This window comes from Salmo trutta, chromosome 40 (genome assembly GCF_901001165.1).
Source record: "Salmo trutta chromosome 40, fSalTru1.1, whole genome shotgun sequence".
NCBI classification, from domain to species: Eukaryota; Metazoa; Chordata; class Actinopteri; order Salmoniformes; family Salmonidae; genus Salmo; species Salmo trutta.
The window spans coordinates 23539634-23556919 of NC_042996.1; positions in this window are offsets into that span (position 1 = coordinate 23539634).

Here is a 17286-nt window from a genome sequence, read left to right on the forward strand (position 1 = left end):
ATAAGGTATTTCTGTAAGATATTTTCTAAAAACCTGTTTTTGCTTTGTCATTATGGGGTATTGTGTGTAGATTGATACACTTTAGTATAAGGCCGTAACGTAACAAAATGTGGAAAAAGGAAAGGGGTTTGAATACTTTTCAAATACACTGCATGTGTTATGGCTTTTCAACCTCTGCCATATCGTGGATTCCTTAATGGAAGTTTCTCTTTCGTCAAACATGTAACGTGTGGTGTACTGCAGGGCAGCTCTCTATGCCCTTCACTCTTTTCTATTTTTACCAATGACCTGCCACTGGCATTAAACAAAGCATGTGTGTCCATGCATGCTGATGATTCAACCACATATGCATCAGCAACCACAGCTATGGAAGTCACTGAAACCCTTAACAAAGAGTTGCAGTCTGTTTTGGAATGGGTGGCCAGAAATAAACTCATCCTGAACATCTCTAAAACTAACAGCATTGTATTTGGTACAAATTATTCCCTGGAACATGGGTTACGTGAGAGATATATGAGGGCCAAGGCAGCAGCAGCAGCAAAGATTCCATGGGAGCCATTGCGCGAACCAAATTGCTCACAGCTCCCGGGGAGGAGAAACTGCCAGGTGAGCAGATGCACTCGGAACAGAACCCACAACACCTGTTTCAGTGAAAATGTGGTGACTGTTAGGACAAAGCTAACAGCTAAATGAGATCCAACTGTTACGTGAAGATGCACACCATAATGTAAGCAGGAGCAAGGCCACAAATAATGTGTCCAAAAACTGACAATAACATACTATTTTTCACCGCTATTCATTATAATGCCATTTTTGCTTTTGTGCTTATTTTACTATTCACAATCAGGTTGGCGCTTATACTGCAGGTTTATGCTACTGATATTTTCTGATATTTTCTGTATTGACCGTGCGCCTTGGTGGTCTGGGTATTTTTAGGCCTATTTGTATTGCCTTTTACTATGTTCCAACGCATATGCTTTTTGTTTCATATTTGTAATAAAGGCACACGACGAATAAAATAGACATTTGAAATTCTTTTACATTTGAAATTCTGTGTTTTTAGATTTTCTGTTTAGTTTTTACATCTGTGGCCGAACAACCAATTCGGTCTTATGTAGCAACATCAGAAATTGTGTTCTTTACATTGGATAAAAGTAGAGACTCCGAGCTAGAAAACTGTATATCATACACTACAATGTAGTACAGCTACTGGAAAGCTCTTCTTAGTTTACACCCATTTAGCATAATTCGCACCCTCTTAAGCCTTAGCCCCGCCCATCTCTTTAAGGATTCACAAGTGAGGCCATGTGCTATACAATGAGTAGGGTAGTGTACAACCAAAGATTTCAAGACTAAAGGCTAGTTTATACTGCATCAATCAACATGTCTCTATACAGTTTTCGCAGTGACATCATGAATATTCTGTTGTCGTCCGACTTGGTATTGGTATTTTATTAGGATCCCCATTAGCTGTTGCAAAAGCAGCAGCTACTCTTCCTGACATAACACAGAACATCAATAGACAAGAAAAGCTCAAGGACAGAACTATATACATTTTTTTAAAAAGGCACACGTAGCCTACATATCAATGCATACACACAAACTATCTAGGTCAAATAGGGGAGAGTTGTTGTGCCGTGAGGTGTGCTTTATCTGTTTTTTGAAACCAGGTTTGCTGTTTAATTTGAGCAATATGAGATGGAAGAAAGTTCCACGCAATAAGGGCTCTATACAATACTGAATGCTTTCTTGAATTTGTTCTGGATTTGGGGACTGTGAAAAGACCCCTGGTGGCATGTCTGGTGGGGCAAGTGTGTGTGTCAGCACATTAAAGTTTCTTATAAAAAGAAGAAGTGATGCAGTCAATCAATCTCTCCTCAAATCTTAGCCAAGAGAGACTGGCATGCATAGTGTTTATATCAGCCCTCTGATTACAATGAAGAGCAGAATACGCCACTCTGTTCTGGGCCATCTGCAGCTTAACTAGGTCTTTCCTTGCAGCACTGGACTACACGACTGGACAATAATCAAGATTAGACAATACTAGAGCCTGCATCACTTGCTTTTTGCAGTGTGGTGTCAAAAAAACAGATCTTCTCTTTATTATGGCCAGACCTTTCCCCATCTTTACAACCATTGAATCTATATGTTTTGACCATGACACTTTACAATATAAGGTAATGCCAAGTAATTAGTTTCCTCAATTTGTTCAACAGCCACACCATTCATTACCGGATTCAGCTGAGGTCTAGAACTTAATGAATGATTTGTACCTAATACAATGCTCTTAGTTTTAGAGATGTTCAGGACCAGTTTATTACTGGCTACCCATTCCAAAACAGACTGCATCTCTTTGTTAAGGGTTTCAGTGACTTCATTAGCTGTGGTTGCCGATGCGTACATGGTTGAATCATCAGCATACATGGACACACATTCTTTGTTTACTGCCAGTGGCAGGTCATTGGTAAAAATAGAAAAGAGTAGAGGGCCTAGAGAGCTACCCTATGGTACACCACACTTTACATGTTTGACATCAGAGAAGCTGTAATTAAAGAAAACCCTTTGAGTTCTATTAGATAGATAGCTCTGAGTCCACGATATGGCAGAGGTTGAAGAGCCATAACACATACGTTTTTTCTACTACAGGTAATGGTCAATAATATCAAAGGCTGCACTGAAATCTTTCAGTACAGCACCCACAATCTTCTTATTATCAATTTCTTTCAACCAATCATCAGTAATTTGTGTCAGTGCAGGACATGTTGAGTGCCCTTCCGTATAAGCATGCTGAACGTCTGTTGTTAATTTATTTTACAGAGAAATAGCATTGTATTCGGTCAAACACAATTTTTTCCAACAGTTTGCTAAGAGCTGGCAGTAAGCTTATACTGTAGGTCTGCTGTTAGAACCAGTAAAGGCTGCTTTACCACTCTTGGGTAGCGGTATTACTTTGGCTTCCCTCCAGGCCTGAGGACAAAGACTTTCCTCGAGGCTCAGATAAAAAATATGACAGATAGGAGTGGCTACAGAGTCAGTTACCATCCGCAGTAGCTTTCCATCTAAGTTGTCAGTGCCAGGGGGTTTGTCATTATTGATTGATAATGATCATTTTTCTACCGCTCCCACACTAACTAATTCTAACTTGCAATGCTTTTCTTTCATTATTTGTTTTTTATGCATGAATACAATTGCTCACTGTTCGTTGTTGGCATTTCCTGCCTAAGTTTGCCCACTTTGCCAATGAAATAATCATTCAAATAATTTTCAACATCAAATGGTTTTGTGATGAATAAGCTATCTGATTCGATGAAAGATAGAGTTGAATTTGTCTTTCTGCCCATAATTTCATTAAAAGTACTCAAGTTTTTTTTCCATCATTCTTTATATCATCGATCTTGGCTTCATAGTACAGTTTCTTCTTCCTTTTGTTGATTTTAGTCACATACTTTCTCAATATAAAGTCAGCCAGTCAGATGTGCAGCCAGACTTATTAGCCACTCCTTCTGCCCAATTTCTTTCAACCATACAGTTTTCCAATTCCTCATCAATCCATGAAGCCTTAACATTTCTAACAGTCAGTTTCTAACAGGTGCATGCTTATCAATAATTGGAAGAAGCAATTTCATAAATTAATCAAGTGCAGTCTCTGGATGCTCCTCATTAATCACATCAGACCAACAAACATTTTTAACATCATCCACATAAGGGCACTTCCTGTATGGAATCTTCTCAGGTTTTGGCCTGCCATATGAGTTATGTTATACTCACAGACACCATTCAAACAGTTTTAGAAACTTTAGAGTGTTTTCTATCAAAACCCACAAATTATATGCATATTCTAGTTTCTGGGCAGGAGTAGTAACCAGATTAAATCGGGCATGTTTTTTATCCGGCTGTGAAAATACTGTCCCTTATCCCAAAGAAGTTAATCAATTGGTGTGTGTGTGTGTGTCTGCGGGGTTGAAGCTACAAAACCATAGGCTTTGCTCTCTCATCCCTTCCAGGCTTCTGGGAGGGAGGGTGGACAATGTGCCTTTCATAGTGGATGTAAGCAATGTCCCCATGCGCTCAGGCAGCTTTCATGGCTGGGATCAGTTCTTTCCTCTTCTGGCGCACAGCTTTAGGATAGTCCTCGTTGAGGAAGATATACACACCTCTCAAGTTCTTGGCTTTTTTCAGAGTAGCTACCTTGTCCTTGAACCTCAGGAACTTGACCACTATCGGCCTGGGCCTAACACCTGGGCCAGTGGTGGGTTTTCCTGTCCTGTGCTCCACCTCAATCTTCCTGTGGTTCTTCTTCAATTTCTCAGAGATAATTTCCCTCACTTTGTCCTCAGACTCCGTCCATGTCTCATGTGGAGATTCTGCATTTCTGCCCACAACCATGTTGTTCCACCTTGATTGTTCCTCGAGATAGTCTGATTTATCTGTCATTGTTATCATGGATTCACACACAGAACTGATGTCTCTCAATGACAGATTGCTGTCATCTTGCCGTTCTCCTGTATCAACTCATGGAGCTGACCCTGAGAGAACTGCAAATTGTTATTCAGGTCCTCTGTTCAGGTAGTCCATTCTTTTGCTAGCAGAATCCACGAGTACTTGGACAAAACACTTGAAGCTATTTTCTTGATATTGTAATAACTGTTTGTAGGTCTCTTTTTGTTAATTTAACTTCTTACGGGGAGGTGGGACGGTAACATGAAATTGCAGAGCGCGAAATTCAAAAATGCTAAATTCAAATATTTAACATTCTTGAAAATATATGTGTTATACATCAAAATAAAGCTTAACTTCTTGTTAGCCTCTTATGGCTAGGGGGCAGTATTTTCACGGCTGGATAAAAAACGTACCCGATTTAATCTGATTATTAGTCCTGCCCAGAAACTAGAATATGCATATAATTATTAGCTTTGGAGAGAAAACACTCCACAGTTTCTGAAACTGTTTGAATGGTGTCTGTGAGTATAACAGAACTCCTATGGCAGGCAAAAACCTGAGATGCTTCTGTTCAGGAAGTACCCTGTTTGAACATTTCTTGCCCTTGTTGATTCTCTCTATCTATTACAAGGGATCTCTGCTGTTACGTGACACTTCCCACGTCTCCAATGAAGTCTCAGAGCCCGGGAAAAACAGGAATGACGTAATTCAAAGCCCTGGCTGAAGCACACGAGAGCAAAAGCGAAGTGGTCACTCAGTGGACTAAGCCTTACGCTCGCGACCCGCCCCGCCCCCGGCATTCGGTTTTTCCCTCAGTATACAGACAGGCAGATTCCCGGTCGGAATATTATCGCTTTTCTACGAGATAAATTGCATAAAAATTGGTTTTAAACAGCGGTTGACATGCTTCGAAGTACGGTAATGGAATATTTAGAATTTTTTTGTCAAATTCTGTGTCATGCTCGTGGCCGAGATTTAGCGTTGGGATAGTGTCTAGAACGCACGAACAAAACGTCTTGATGGAACATAACGATGGATTATTTGGGACCAAACCTACATTTGTTATTGAAGTAGAAGTCCTGGCAGGGTATTCTGACGAAGAACAAGCAAGGTAAAAACATTTTTCTTATAGGAAATGTGATTTTGGTGAAGGCTAAACTGTTTGGGTGTCTAAATAGCTAGCCCTGTGATGCCGGGCTATGTACTTAGATTATTGCAAAATGTGCTTCATCCGAAAAGCTATTTTAAAATCGGACATATCGAGTGCATAGAGGAGTTCTGTATCTATAATTCTTAAAATAATTGTTATGCTTTTTGTGAACGTTTAATTTAGTAAAATCACCGGAAGTGTTCGGTGGGAATGCTAGTTCTGAACGTCACATGCTAATGTAAAAAGCTGGTTTTTGATATAAATATGAACTTGATTGAACAGACATGCATGTATTGTATAACATAATGTCCTAGGTGTGTCATCTGATGAAGATCATAAAAGGTTAGTGCTGCATTTAGCTATGGTTTGGGTTTTTGTGACATGATATGCTAGCTTGAAAAATGGGTGTCTGATTATTTCTGGCTGGGTACTCTGCTGACATAATCTAATGTTTTGCTTTCGCTGTAAAGCCTTTTTGAAATCGGACAGTGTGGTTAGATAAAGGAGAGTCTTGTCTTTAAATAGCTGTAAAATAGTCATATGTTTGAAAAATGGAAGTTTTCGGATTTTAGAGGAGTTTGTATTTCGCGCCCCGCCCATCATTGGATATTGGAGCAGACGTTCCGCTAGCGGAACGTGTAGATGTAAGTCCAGCCGCTGTGTCATTTTTCAACCAGGCAGGTGTGCCACAAAAGTCAGAAATAGCGACATAATTAATGCCTTACCTTTGAAGATCTTCTTCTGTTAGCATTCCAAAATGTCCCAGAAACATCACAAAAGGTCCTTTTGTTCGATAATGTCTTTCTTTATGTCCAAAAAATGTTCATTTATTTGGCGTGTTTGATTCAGAAATACACCGGTTTCAGCTCACCCAACATGCCTACAAAGTATCTGATAAGTTACCTGTAAACTTGGTTCAAACATTTCAAACAACGTTTCTAATCCAACCTCAGGCACCCTAAAACATAAATAATCGATACAATTTAAGACGGAATAAACTGTTTCTAATACCGGATAAAAACAATGTGGAGCGCGCTATGTTCACGCGCACCAAAACAGTAGAGTCCACTTGGAGTGACACTTACAATGAATAGGACTACTTCTTCATTTCTCAAAAGAAATACATCGAACAATTTCTAAAGACTGTTGTCATCTAGTGGAAGCCTTAGGAACTGCAACCAGGTTCCTAATAATAAGAGTATCCCATAGAAACTCATTGGAAAATCCTGTGACCTCAATTTGTTTTCCCCTGGATGGTTTATCCTCGGAGTTTCGCCTGCCAAATCAGTTCTGTTATACTCACACATTATTTTAACAGTTTTAGAAACTTTAGCGTGTTTTCTATCCAAATCTACAAATTATATGCATATACTAGCTTCTGGGCCTGAGTAACAGGCAGTTTATCTTGGGCATGCTTTTCATCCGGATGTCAAAATACTGCCCCCTAACCCAGAAAGGTTAAAAGATCCTTCACGTGTGATCGAGAGACACCACTGTCCTTAATGGTACTCCTGCCGGCTTTGGTCTTTGTCATGGTAGCTAGCAATGTAGGTTACACTGTTACTCCTCGTAGATCCAGACAGGGCAGGTCACAGCGAAGACTGAAAACAACAAACAACAGGGATCTAGACAGTCACAAACCCTGGACAATCCGCGGTCCCAGCCACAATGACTAACCGCGTCATGGGCTGCGTTCAAGAAAACCCTGCTAGCTTGATATTCAGCTAGCTAGCAGCTAGGCTAGCTGCGATGCCAAATAGCTCCTCAGACTCATCCTTGGTCAGCGGGATCACTGGAAAGAAATAAGCAGTCCCAGCAACTGACGCCGGGATCCAAACTAAGAAGCTAGATAGCTACCAAGAGCTTTCCAATATACTTTCAAACCACATACTTTTCAAAAAAACTAAACTGAGCTCTTCCTCGTTCCACGTTCAACAGGAAGTGAAGTCAAAGGCCCCCTCTCTTGAGACAGGTTTCATTTTCTCCTCTACAAAGCCCTGTGTGTAAACTGCTGAAACAGAAACTGACACGGAAATGCCATGTTAGTTCACTTGGCTGCCAACAACTTCTTAATTATGAAAAAGAGTGCTGTTTAGTTCACCACGACTTCAAACTTGTTGTTGTCGTTATGAAAAAGTATGATGACAAAAACGACAGGCTGCATGACATCAGCAGCCTGGTGGTCCAAAATAGCATAAATGGTGTATTTTAACACCAATAAACCCATCTGTTTAAAAAATGAATTTAGCTACTATTTGACAATCTAGCAAACCAGACTTCTAAAAGCAACTCTCTAAACAATTTTTTAGGGTTAGCCAGTTCAAATAATGAATGTATCGTATAGCAAACAGTGTCTTCACTTTAGCTAATTTGTATTAATAACTACAGGAAAATAAACTCACAACAAGATAATTATTTACAAGTTAATGGTGAGCTAATTACAGAAAATAGCCAACAGTTGTGAGTGTGACAAGCAGGGCATTCTAACAGAGCATTTTAGAACTTGGACACTGTTTTGCTGCCCTAACGTTATATCCTAATTTGACTTTGGTGCAGGTCAGGTTGTTCTTCACATTACCATCTCTGGTAAACGCATACTATATCAAATAAAATAAATGTTTATTTGTCACATGCACAGGATACAGAAGCTGTAAACGGTACAGTGAAATGGTAACTTCCACAGTCTTTTGTTTAGGCATGTAGCTGAACAACAAACCATAATCCTACCCTGCATGAATCTACAGGTAGCTAAAGCTAACCAACTAGATAGCTAACATTAGGCTATACCTAGCAATGCAAATGGCTCTGAGATATGGCTCTGAGATATGAATAATTTTACTACACAGATCATACAGAGCCTTAGCAACAATTATGCAGTTCTTTGTGATATCTTAAAAAAAACACAAACTAAGCAGCTCAGGTTATAGACAGAAGCGTGCAACAACCCATCTACTATCTCAGCCAATCATGGCTAGCGGAAAGGCTCCTGCCTTTTTCCTTGGCTAATCAAATTAGGCTCGTAATTTAACAATTGTATTCGTATTTACAGATGGCATTACGTTAAAATGCCTCTCGTGTGAAGTAGTGATGCATGACATCAAATAAAATAATATTTGTCACATGCACCGAATACAACCTTACTGTGAAATGCTTACTACAAGCCCTTAACCAGCCTAGATTCCTGAAACGAGTCACATGCAGTAACATAAAAAAATGAACATTTTATTATGTTCTTTCAAATATTTACATTTCGTATTCCAATGTTACCTTCATAAACACAACCAAATGACATTGGCACGAATAGGGGTCTAACAGGCCAGGCTTTTCTAGTTAAATGGATTTATTAGACTGGCATCTATTGGGCCTATTCTACTGTTAAATATTCATACATCATGAGGATGAACTGGTCAGAACGATATTATCTTTTATGATATTTATCTCACAGTTTTGCTAGAGTGTCAAACACACATATTTAGGAAAAGTCACGGACAGGTGGGTTATAGGTTTTTGTTGAAATTAAGTTACTGACATTACTAAATTGATAACGATCAGATTGACATCTTGGCGGTTCTACGATTAAATTACTAAATAATTTAACAGTGCACCAGGGGTATTTGCAACTATGATACATGTAATACAAAGCCTGTGAAAGTGTCCGTTACCAACAGTATACTGTTGTTGACCAGGTATACTAATGTTGCATTGTTTGACAGCAAGCTGGTTAGTTACAGTGGCTTGCGAAAGTATTCACCCCCTTGGCATTTTTACTATTTTGTTGCCTTACAACCTGCAATTAAAATGTATTTTTGTATAATTTGATTTACACAACATGCCTACCACTTTGAAGATGCAGAATACTTTTTATTGTGTAACAAACAAGAAATAAGACAAAAAACCAGAAAACTTGAGCGTGCATAACTGTTCACACCCCCCCTCCAAAGTCAGTACTTTGTAGATCCACCTTTTGCAGCAATTACAGCTGCAAGTCTCTTGGGGTATGTTTCTATAAGCTTGGCACATCTAGCCACTACTCCAGCTCCTTTAAGTTGGATGGGTTCCACTAGTGTACAGCAATCTTTAAGTCATACCACAGATTCTCAATTGGATTGAGGTCTGGGCTTTGACTAGGCCATTCCAAGACATTTAAATGTTTCCCCTTAAACCCCTCGAGTGTTGCTTTAGCAGTATGCTTAGGGTCATTGTCCTGCTGGAAGGTGAACCTCCATCCCAGTCTCAAATCTCTGGAAGACGGAAACAGGTTTCCCTCAATAATTTCCCTGTATTTAGCACCATCCACCATTCCTTCAATTCTGAACAGTTTTCCAGTCCCTGCCAATGAAACACATACCCACAGCATGATGCTGCCACCACCATGCTTCACTGTGGGGATAGAATTCTCGGGGTGATGGGAGGTGTTGGGTTTGCGCCAGACATAGCCGTTTCCTTAATGGCCAAAAAGCCCCATTTCTGTCTCATCTGACCAGAATACCTTCTTGCGTATGTTTGGGGAGAGCCTGACGAGCCGGCGAAGGCAGGGGAGAAAAAAAACACTCCCTGATGCTTCCCTTAGGTGAGGCGTTATTGTGTAACGATGTGCGCTGAGAGTCGGGAAGCAAGTTCAGGGAGTGAGATGGAGTCCAGGTGAGTCTGATGATGCGGAGGTGCACGTAACAATGGTGACAGGTGTGCGCCATTAAGAGCAGCCTGGTGACCTAGAGGCCGGAGAGGGAGCACGCGTGACATTCATAGCAAAGGGGTGAATACATATGCACGCACCACTTTTCAGGATTTTATTTTATATAATTTTTTGAAACAAGTAATTTTTTTCATTTCACTTCACTAATTTGGACTATTTTGTGTATGTCCATTACAAGAAATCCAAATAAAAAGATACATTTATTTACAGGTTGTAATGCAACAAAATAGGAAAAACGCCAAGGGGAATGAATACTTAAGGCACTATAGTTCTCATTGAAAACATTTCAAATGCCAGTTAGCTAGGTAGCCATAGTTAAAATAATGTGTTTTCTCCAATGTATCATAGCTATGTTGGCTATATTAGGAACATAACTGTAATGCTTTCGTTAGAAGAAGTATCGGAGTCAGGCGCAGGACACAGGAATGAGTGCAAACAAAAACGTGTTTACTCAAAATCATAATAAAACTTCTTCCACAGCAAAAATACAGGGTTGGGAGAAACACCTCCAACAACCACAAAACAGGAAACAATCACGGACAAGACAAACAGGGAAGCCAGAGGGTTAAATAATTAACATAATCAGGGAATCATAAACAGGTGTGTATAATAAAGACAAAAGCAAACAAACAGGGAATCATAGATCGGTGGTAACTAGTAAGCTGGTGACGTCAACCGCCGAACGCCGCCCAAACAAGGAGAGGGGCCGACTTCGGCGGAAGTCATGACAATAACGACCATCTGCTGTCGACATCAGCAAACGATTTGAGAGTACTTCAAGCATCAAAAGTAGTTAGCAGCTTTGACAGTACATTCAGAGCCATCCAGTGGTAGTCACACTACAAACTTAATTTGACCATGTCTCCATAAATGAATTTGACAATTTAATTTTTTTATTTAACCTTTATTTAACTAGGCAAATCAGTTAAGATCAAATTATTATTTACAATGACAGCCTACACCGGCCAAACCCGCCAGACGCTGGGCCAATTGCGTTCCACCCTATGGGACTCCCAATCACGGCTGGTTGTGATACAGTCTGGAATCAGACCAGGGTGTCTGTAGTGACACCTACTAGCACTGAGATGCAGTGCCTTAGACCACTGTGCCACTCGGGAGCCCATTGTAATGACAGTTCACCACAACATACCCGAGAGCATCCTGATCAGCAAGGGTTTAAAAATAGAGTTTGAGATCATTGTCCGGGGTTTTCTCCAGTGGTTTGAAAGGGAATTTAGGATTTCCAGAAAAATGTTGACAGGTTGCAACAGTATGATTTTGTCTTGTAAGGTGAAGGGTTGATCTCATTGAGTGAAAAGCCTTACTACTCAACATCTAGGACACAATTTAGCAAAATGGTCTACCTCAGCAGCCCATAAAGAAGAATAGAGTTCAGTATAAAAAAATAAAGGGGGAAGACACCCCTCCCCCTTTCCAATCGACTGAGACAGCCGGTAGGCCCAGTCTCTTCCTATCTTCTTTATTACAGGTTGAAGGGAAATGAGGAATGACGCCAGGAGGATATCGAACAACTATTGAATTAAAATAGTATTGAGCGAGCGAGAGAGGCTCAGGTACAGCTCTCAAGGATGGTGGAATTATCTGTTAACGCTGTCTAGAAAATAAGAGTTAGCTTAATGCTTTCATTATGGAGCTTTGCCTTCGGGCTCAGATCATTTAAGGCTGTCTGCTCTCTCTCTCTCTCTGGATTCTAGGGGAAGGCTATACTTATCTTTAGCAGAAAGAAAGGTGAACCCCTGTGCTATCTGTACAGTTTCTGCACAGTAAAGCAGAGGATGCCACGCCCCCCCACGCCCCCCCACACACGCACACACACACACGCACGCACGCACGCACGCACACACACACACACACACACACACACACACACACACACACACACACACACACGTACACACACACACACACACACACACACACACACACACACACACACACACACAGACACACACACACACCTCTATAGCTGGTACAGACCCAGGTTGGATTTAGCACACATAGCCAGACCCCAATAAAAGGGCAAAGCAGAGCAGACACACAGTGACATTTTCCCAGCGCCATGCAGTCTCTCATTCATGTGTACCTGTCTCTCTCCTCCCAGTAAACCAATAGTCAGACTATCAGACTGCCTTAATCACAAACATACCACTGTGCTCTGGTGTAGACTAATGTGGTTAGTACTGAATCCTGGGGTTAGGATGGAGATTGATCTGCATGGCATGGATTGTGTGTGTGTTTGTCTGTTCTGTGTAGCAGGGATGCATACTAACGTTTAGGGCCCTGAGGTTTACGTGACATGTGAAAGTAAAACCGCTAGGGGACAGAATCTTTCCTTGACAGCTTGCATGAGTCGGGCAAAACAAATGGGCCTTAATTACACTGTAGTCTATGCATTTTGGGGTAGATGCTGTAGATGAAATAATTAGATTGCTGCGTTATGGCAGACTGTAGCTCTTATATTTGTTGTGACCTGTCCTGTGTGCTACCTATTTTCCGTAGACTTTAATTGTAGTTGGAAGGCCAAAGGGATTGGTCATTTGGTCGTGAGTGTGTACTGGACCAGAGACTCTGTGTACTGGACCAGAGACTCTGTGTCCAGTACACAGAGTCTCTGTCAAGTTGAGTCTCTGGACCAGAGACTGAGTGACTGATTCTTTATTTCCTCATCTGCCTGTATTAAACCCGCTGTAATTTAATATATTCAGCCTCAGGCTCCTCAGGTTTTGGCCATGTCTCTCTAACCCACTCAGAGGGCTCTGGAAGGTGAAGGTTCATTGTGTGTGTGTGTGTCCGTGTGTGTGGATGGGAAAAGACCTGATTTTTCCATTACATAGATGCCAGGCACACCGGTTTGAGTGTGTGAAGAACCGTAATGCTGCTGGGTTGTTCACACTCAACAGTTTCCCATGTGTATCAAGAACAGTCACCCCAAAGGACATCCAACCAACTTGACACAACTGTCGGAAGCATTGGAGTCAACATGGGCCAGCATCCCGGTGGAACACTTTCGACACCTTGTAGGGTTCCTAATGTTTGGTATACTATTTTTGTTGTTTATGTATCTTAGTTGAATGGACTGACTGTAAGTCTCTCTGGATAAGACTGTCTGCAAAATGACCAAAATGTAAATGTAAATAAGAAAATAAACATGCCTAAATAAACTGCAAAGCAGACTGGGTATTATTATTGGCCTTGTTTCAGGGTGGAGCTCATTATAATAATACTCAGCATGCTTTGCAATTGTTCATTATTACATATACAGTACCAGTCAAAAGTTTGGACACACCTACTCGTTCCGGTGTTTTTATTTTTTTGTACTATTTTCTACACTGTAGAATAATAGTGAAGACATCAAAACAATGAAATAACACATATGGAATCATGTAGTAACCAAACATTATTTAAAACAAATCTAAATATATGTTGAGTCAATTCATCAATCAGTCTGATGTATTTATAAAGCCCTTTTTACATCAGCCGATGTCACAAAGTGCTATACAGAAACCCAGCCTAAAACCTCAAACAGCAAGCAACGCAGATGTAGAAGCACGGTGGCTAGGAAATACTCCTTATAAAGGCAGGAACCTAGGAAGGAACCTAGAGAGGAACCAGGCTCTGAGGGGTGGCCAGTCCTCTTCTGACTGTGCCGGGTAGAGATTATTACAGTACATGGCCAAGATGTTCAAACATTCATAGATAACCAGCAGGCTCAAATGATAATAATAACAGTGGTTGTAGAGGGTGCAACAGGTCAGCACCTCAGGAGTAAATGTCAGTTGGCTTTTCATAACCGAGCATTTAGAGTTAGAGACAGCATGTGCGGTAGAGAGAGAGAGAGTTGAAAACAGCAGGTCCGGGACAAGGTAGCACGTCCGGTGAGCAGGTCAGGGTTCCATAGCCGCAGGCAGAACAGTTGAAACTGGAGCAGCAGCATGGCCAGGTGAACTGGGGACATCAAGGAGTCATCAGGCCAGGTAGTCCTGAGGCATGGTCCCAGGGCTCAATCAGTTGTGTTGTGACAAGGTAGGGGTGGTATACAGAAGATAGTCCTATTTGGTAAAAGACCAATTCCACACTATGGACAGCTCAAATAAGCAAAGAGAAAGGATAGTCCTTCATTACTCTAAGACATGAAGGTCAGTCAATACTGAAAAACCATCAAGCGCTATTATGAAACTGCCTCTCATGAGGACCGCCACAGGAAAGGAAGACCCAGAGTTTCCTCTGCTGCAGATGATAAGTTCATTAGAGTTACCAGACTCAGAAATTGTAGCCCAAATAAATGCTTCACAGAGTTCAAGTTACAAACACATTTCAACATCAACTGTTCAAATCAAATCAAACAAGGGTAGAGCTTACCATTAAATGCTTACTTACAAGCTCTTAACCAGCAGTGAAGTTCAACAAGAGTTAAGAAAATATTTACCAAATAAACGAGTGTAAAAAATTATAAAAAGTAACAATAAATAACATTAACGAGGCTATATACAGAGGGTACCGGTACCAAGTCAGTGTGCGGGGCTACAGGTTAGTTGAGGTAATTTGTACATGCACGTAGAGGTGAAGTGACTATGCATAGATAATAAACAGCGAGTAGCAGTACTGTACAAAACAAATGGAGGGGAAGGGGGTGTCAATGTAAATAGTCCAGTGGCCATTTGATTAATTGTTCAGCAGTCTTATGTTTTGGGGGTAGAAGCTGTTAACTTCACTAGGATAGGGGGCAGCATTCGGAATTTGGATGAAAAGCATGCCCAAACTAAACTGTCTGCTACTCAGGCCCAGAAGCTAGGATATGCATATAATTGGTAGATTTGGATAGAAAACAAAAGTTTCCAAAACTGTTAAAATAATGTCTGTGAGTATAACAGAATTCATATGGCAGGCAGAAATCTGAGACAAATCCAACCAGGAAGTGGGAAATCTGAGGTTTGTAGTTTTTTTAAGTGATTGCCTATCCAATATCTTGTGTCAGTGGGGTCAGATTGCACTTCCTAAGGCTTCCAGTAGATGTCATCAATCTTTAGAAGTTGTTTCAGGCTTGTATTGTGAAAGGGGATCGAATAAGAGCTGTTTCAACAAGTGGTCAAGCTGAAAGACATTAGTTAAGTCTCGTGCGTGGCCGTGAGCGCGACGCTCATTCTCTTTCCTTTCTAATGACAACGGAATTGTCCGGTTGGAATATTACTGAAGATTTATGATAAAAACATCCTAAAGATTGATTATATACATCATTTGACATGTTTCTACTAACTTTAATGGAACCTTTTTGACTTTTGTCTGGAATTCGTGCCCGCGCTTTGTGCATTTGGATTACTGGACTAAACGCGGACAAAAAGGCGGTATTTGGACATAAAGATTAACTTTATCGAACAAAACAAACATTTATTGTCTGACATGGAAACCTGGGAGTGCCATCAGATGAAGATCATCAAAGGTAAGTGATTCATTTTAACGCTATTTCTGACTTTTGTGACACCTCTCCTTGGTTGGAAAATGGCTGTATGGTTTTCTGTGGCTAGGCACTGACCTAACATAATCGCATGGTGTGCTTTCGCCGTAAAGCCTTTTTGAAATCGGACACTGTGGCTGGATAAACAAGAAGTTTATCTTTAAAATGGTGTATAATACTTGTATGTTTGAGAAATTTTAATTATGAGATTTCTGTTGTTTGAGTTTGGCGCCCTGCAATTTGACTGGCTGTTGGCGAGGTGGGACGCTCACGTCCCGAACGATCCCAGAGAGGTTTTAAGGAGCCTTTTGGTCCTAAACTTGGCGCTCCGGTACCGTATGCCGTGCGGTAGCAGAGAAAATTCTATGACTTGGGTGATTGGAGTCACTGACACGTTTTTGGACTTCTTCCTCTGACACCTTTTATATAAACTCAGCAAAAAAAGAAATGTCCTCTCACTGTCAACTGCATTTATTTTCTGCAAACTTAACGTGTAAATATTTGTATGAACAAAACAAGATTCAACAACTTAGACATAAACTGAACAAGTTCCACAAGCATGTGACTAACAGAAATGGAAAAATGTGTCCCTGAACAAAGGGGGGTGGGGGTCAAAATCAAATGTAACAGTCAGTATCTGGTGTGCCAGCAGCTGCATTAAGTACTGCAGTGCATCTCGTCCTCATGGACTGCACCAGATTTGCCAGTTCTTGCTGTGAGATGTTACCCCACACTTCCATCAAGGCACCTGCAAGTTCCCAGACATTTCTGGGGGGAATGGCCCTAGCCCTCACCCTCCGATCCAACAGGTCCCAGACGTGCTCAATGGGATTGAGATTCGGGCTCTTCGCTGGCCTTTGCAGAACACTGACATTCCTGTCTTGCAGGAAATCACGCACCGAACGAGCAGTATGGCTGGTGGCATTGTCATGCTGGAAGGATGAGCCAGCAGGAAGGGTACCACATGAGGGAGGAGGATGTCTTCCCTGTAACGCACAGTGTTGAGCTTGCCTGCAATGACAAGAAGCTCAGTCCGATGATGCTGTGACACACCGCCCCAGACCATGACGGACCCTCCACCTCCGATCCCGCTTCAGAGTACAGGCATCGGTGTAACGCCCATTCCCTCAACAATAAATGTGAATCGACCGTCACCCCTGGTGAGACAAAACCGCAACTCGTCAATGAAGAGCACTTTTTGCCAGTCCTATCTGGTCCAGCGACGGTGGGTTTGTGACCATAAGCGACGTTGCTGCCGGTGATGTCTGGTGAGGACCTGCCTTACAACAGGCCTACAAGCCCTCAGTCCAGCCTCTCTCAGCCTGATTGAGGGATTGTGCGTTCCTGGTGTAACTCGGGCAGTTGTTGTTGCCATCCTGTACTTGTCCTGCAGGTGTGATGTTCGGATGTACTGATCCTGTGCAGGTGTTGTTGCACGTGGTCTGCCACTGCGAGGACGATCAACTGTTTGTCCTGTCTCCCTGTAGTGCTGTCTTAGGCGTCTCACAGTACTGACATTGCAATTTA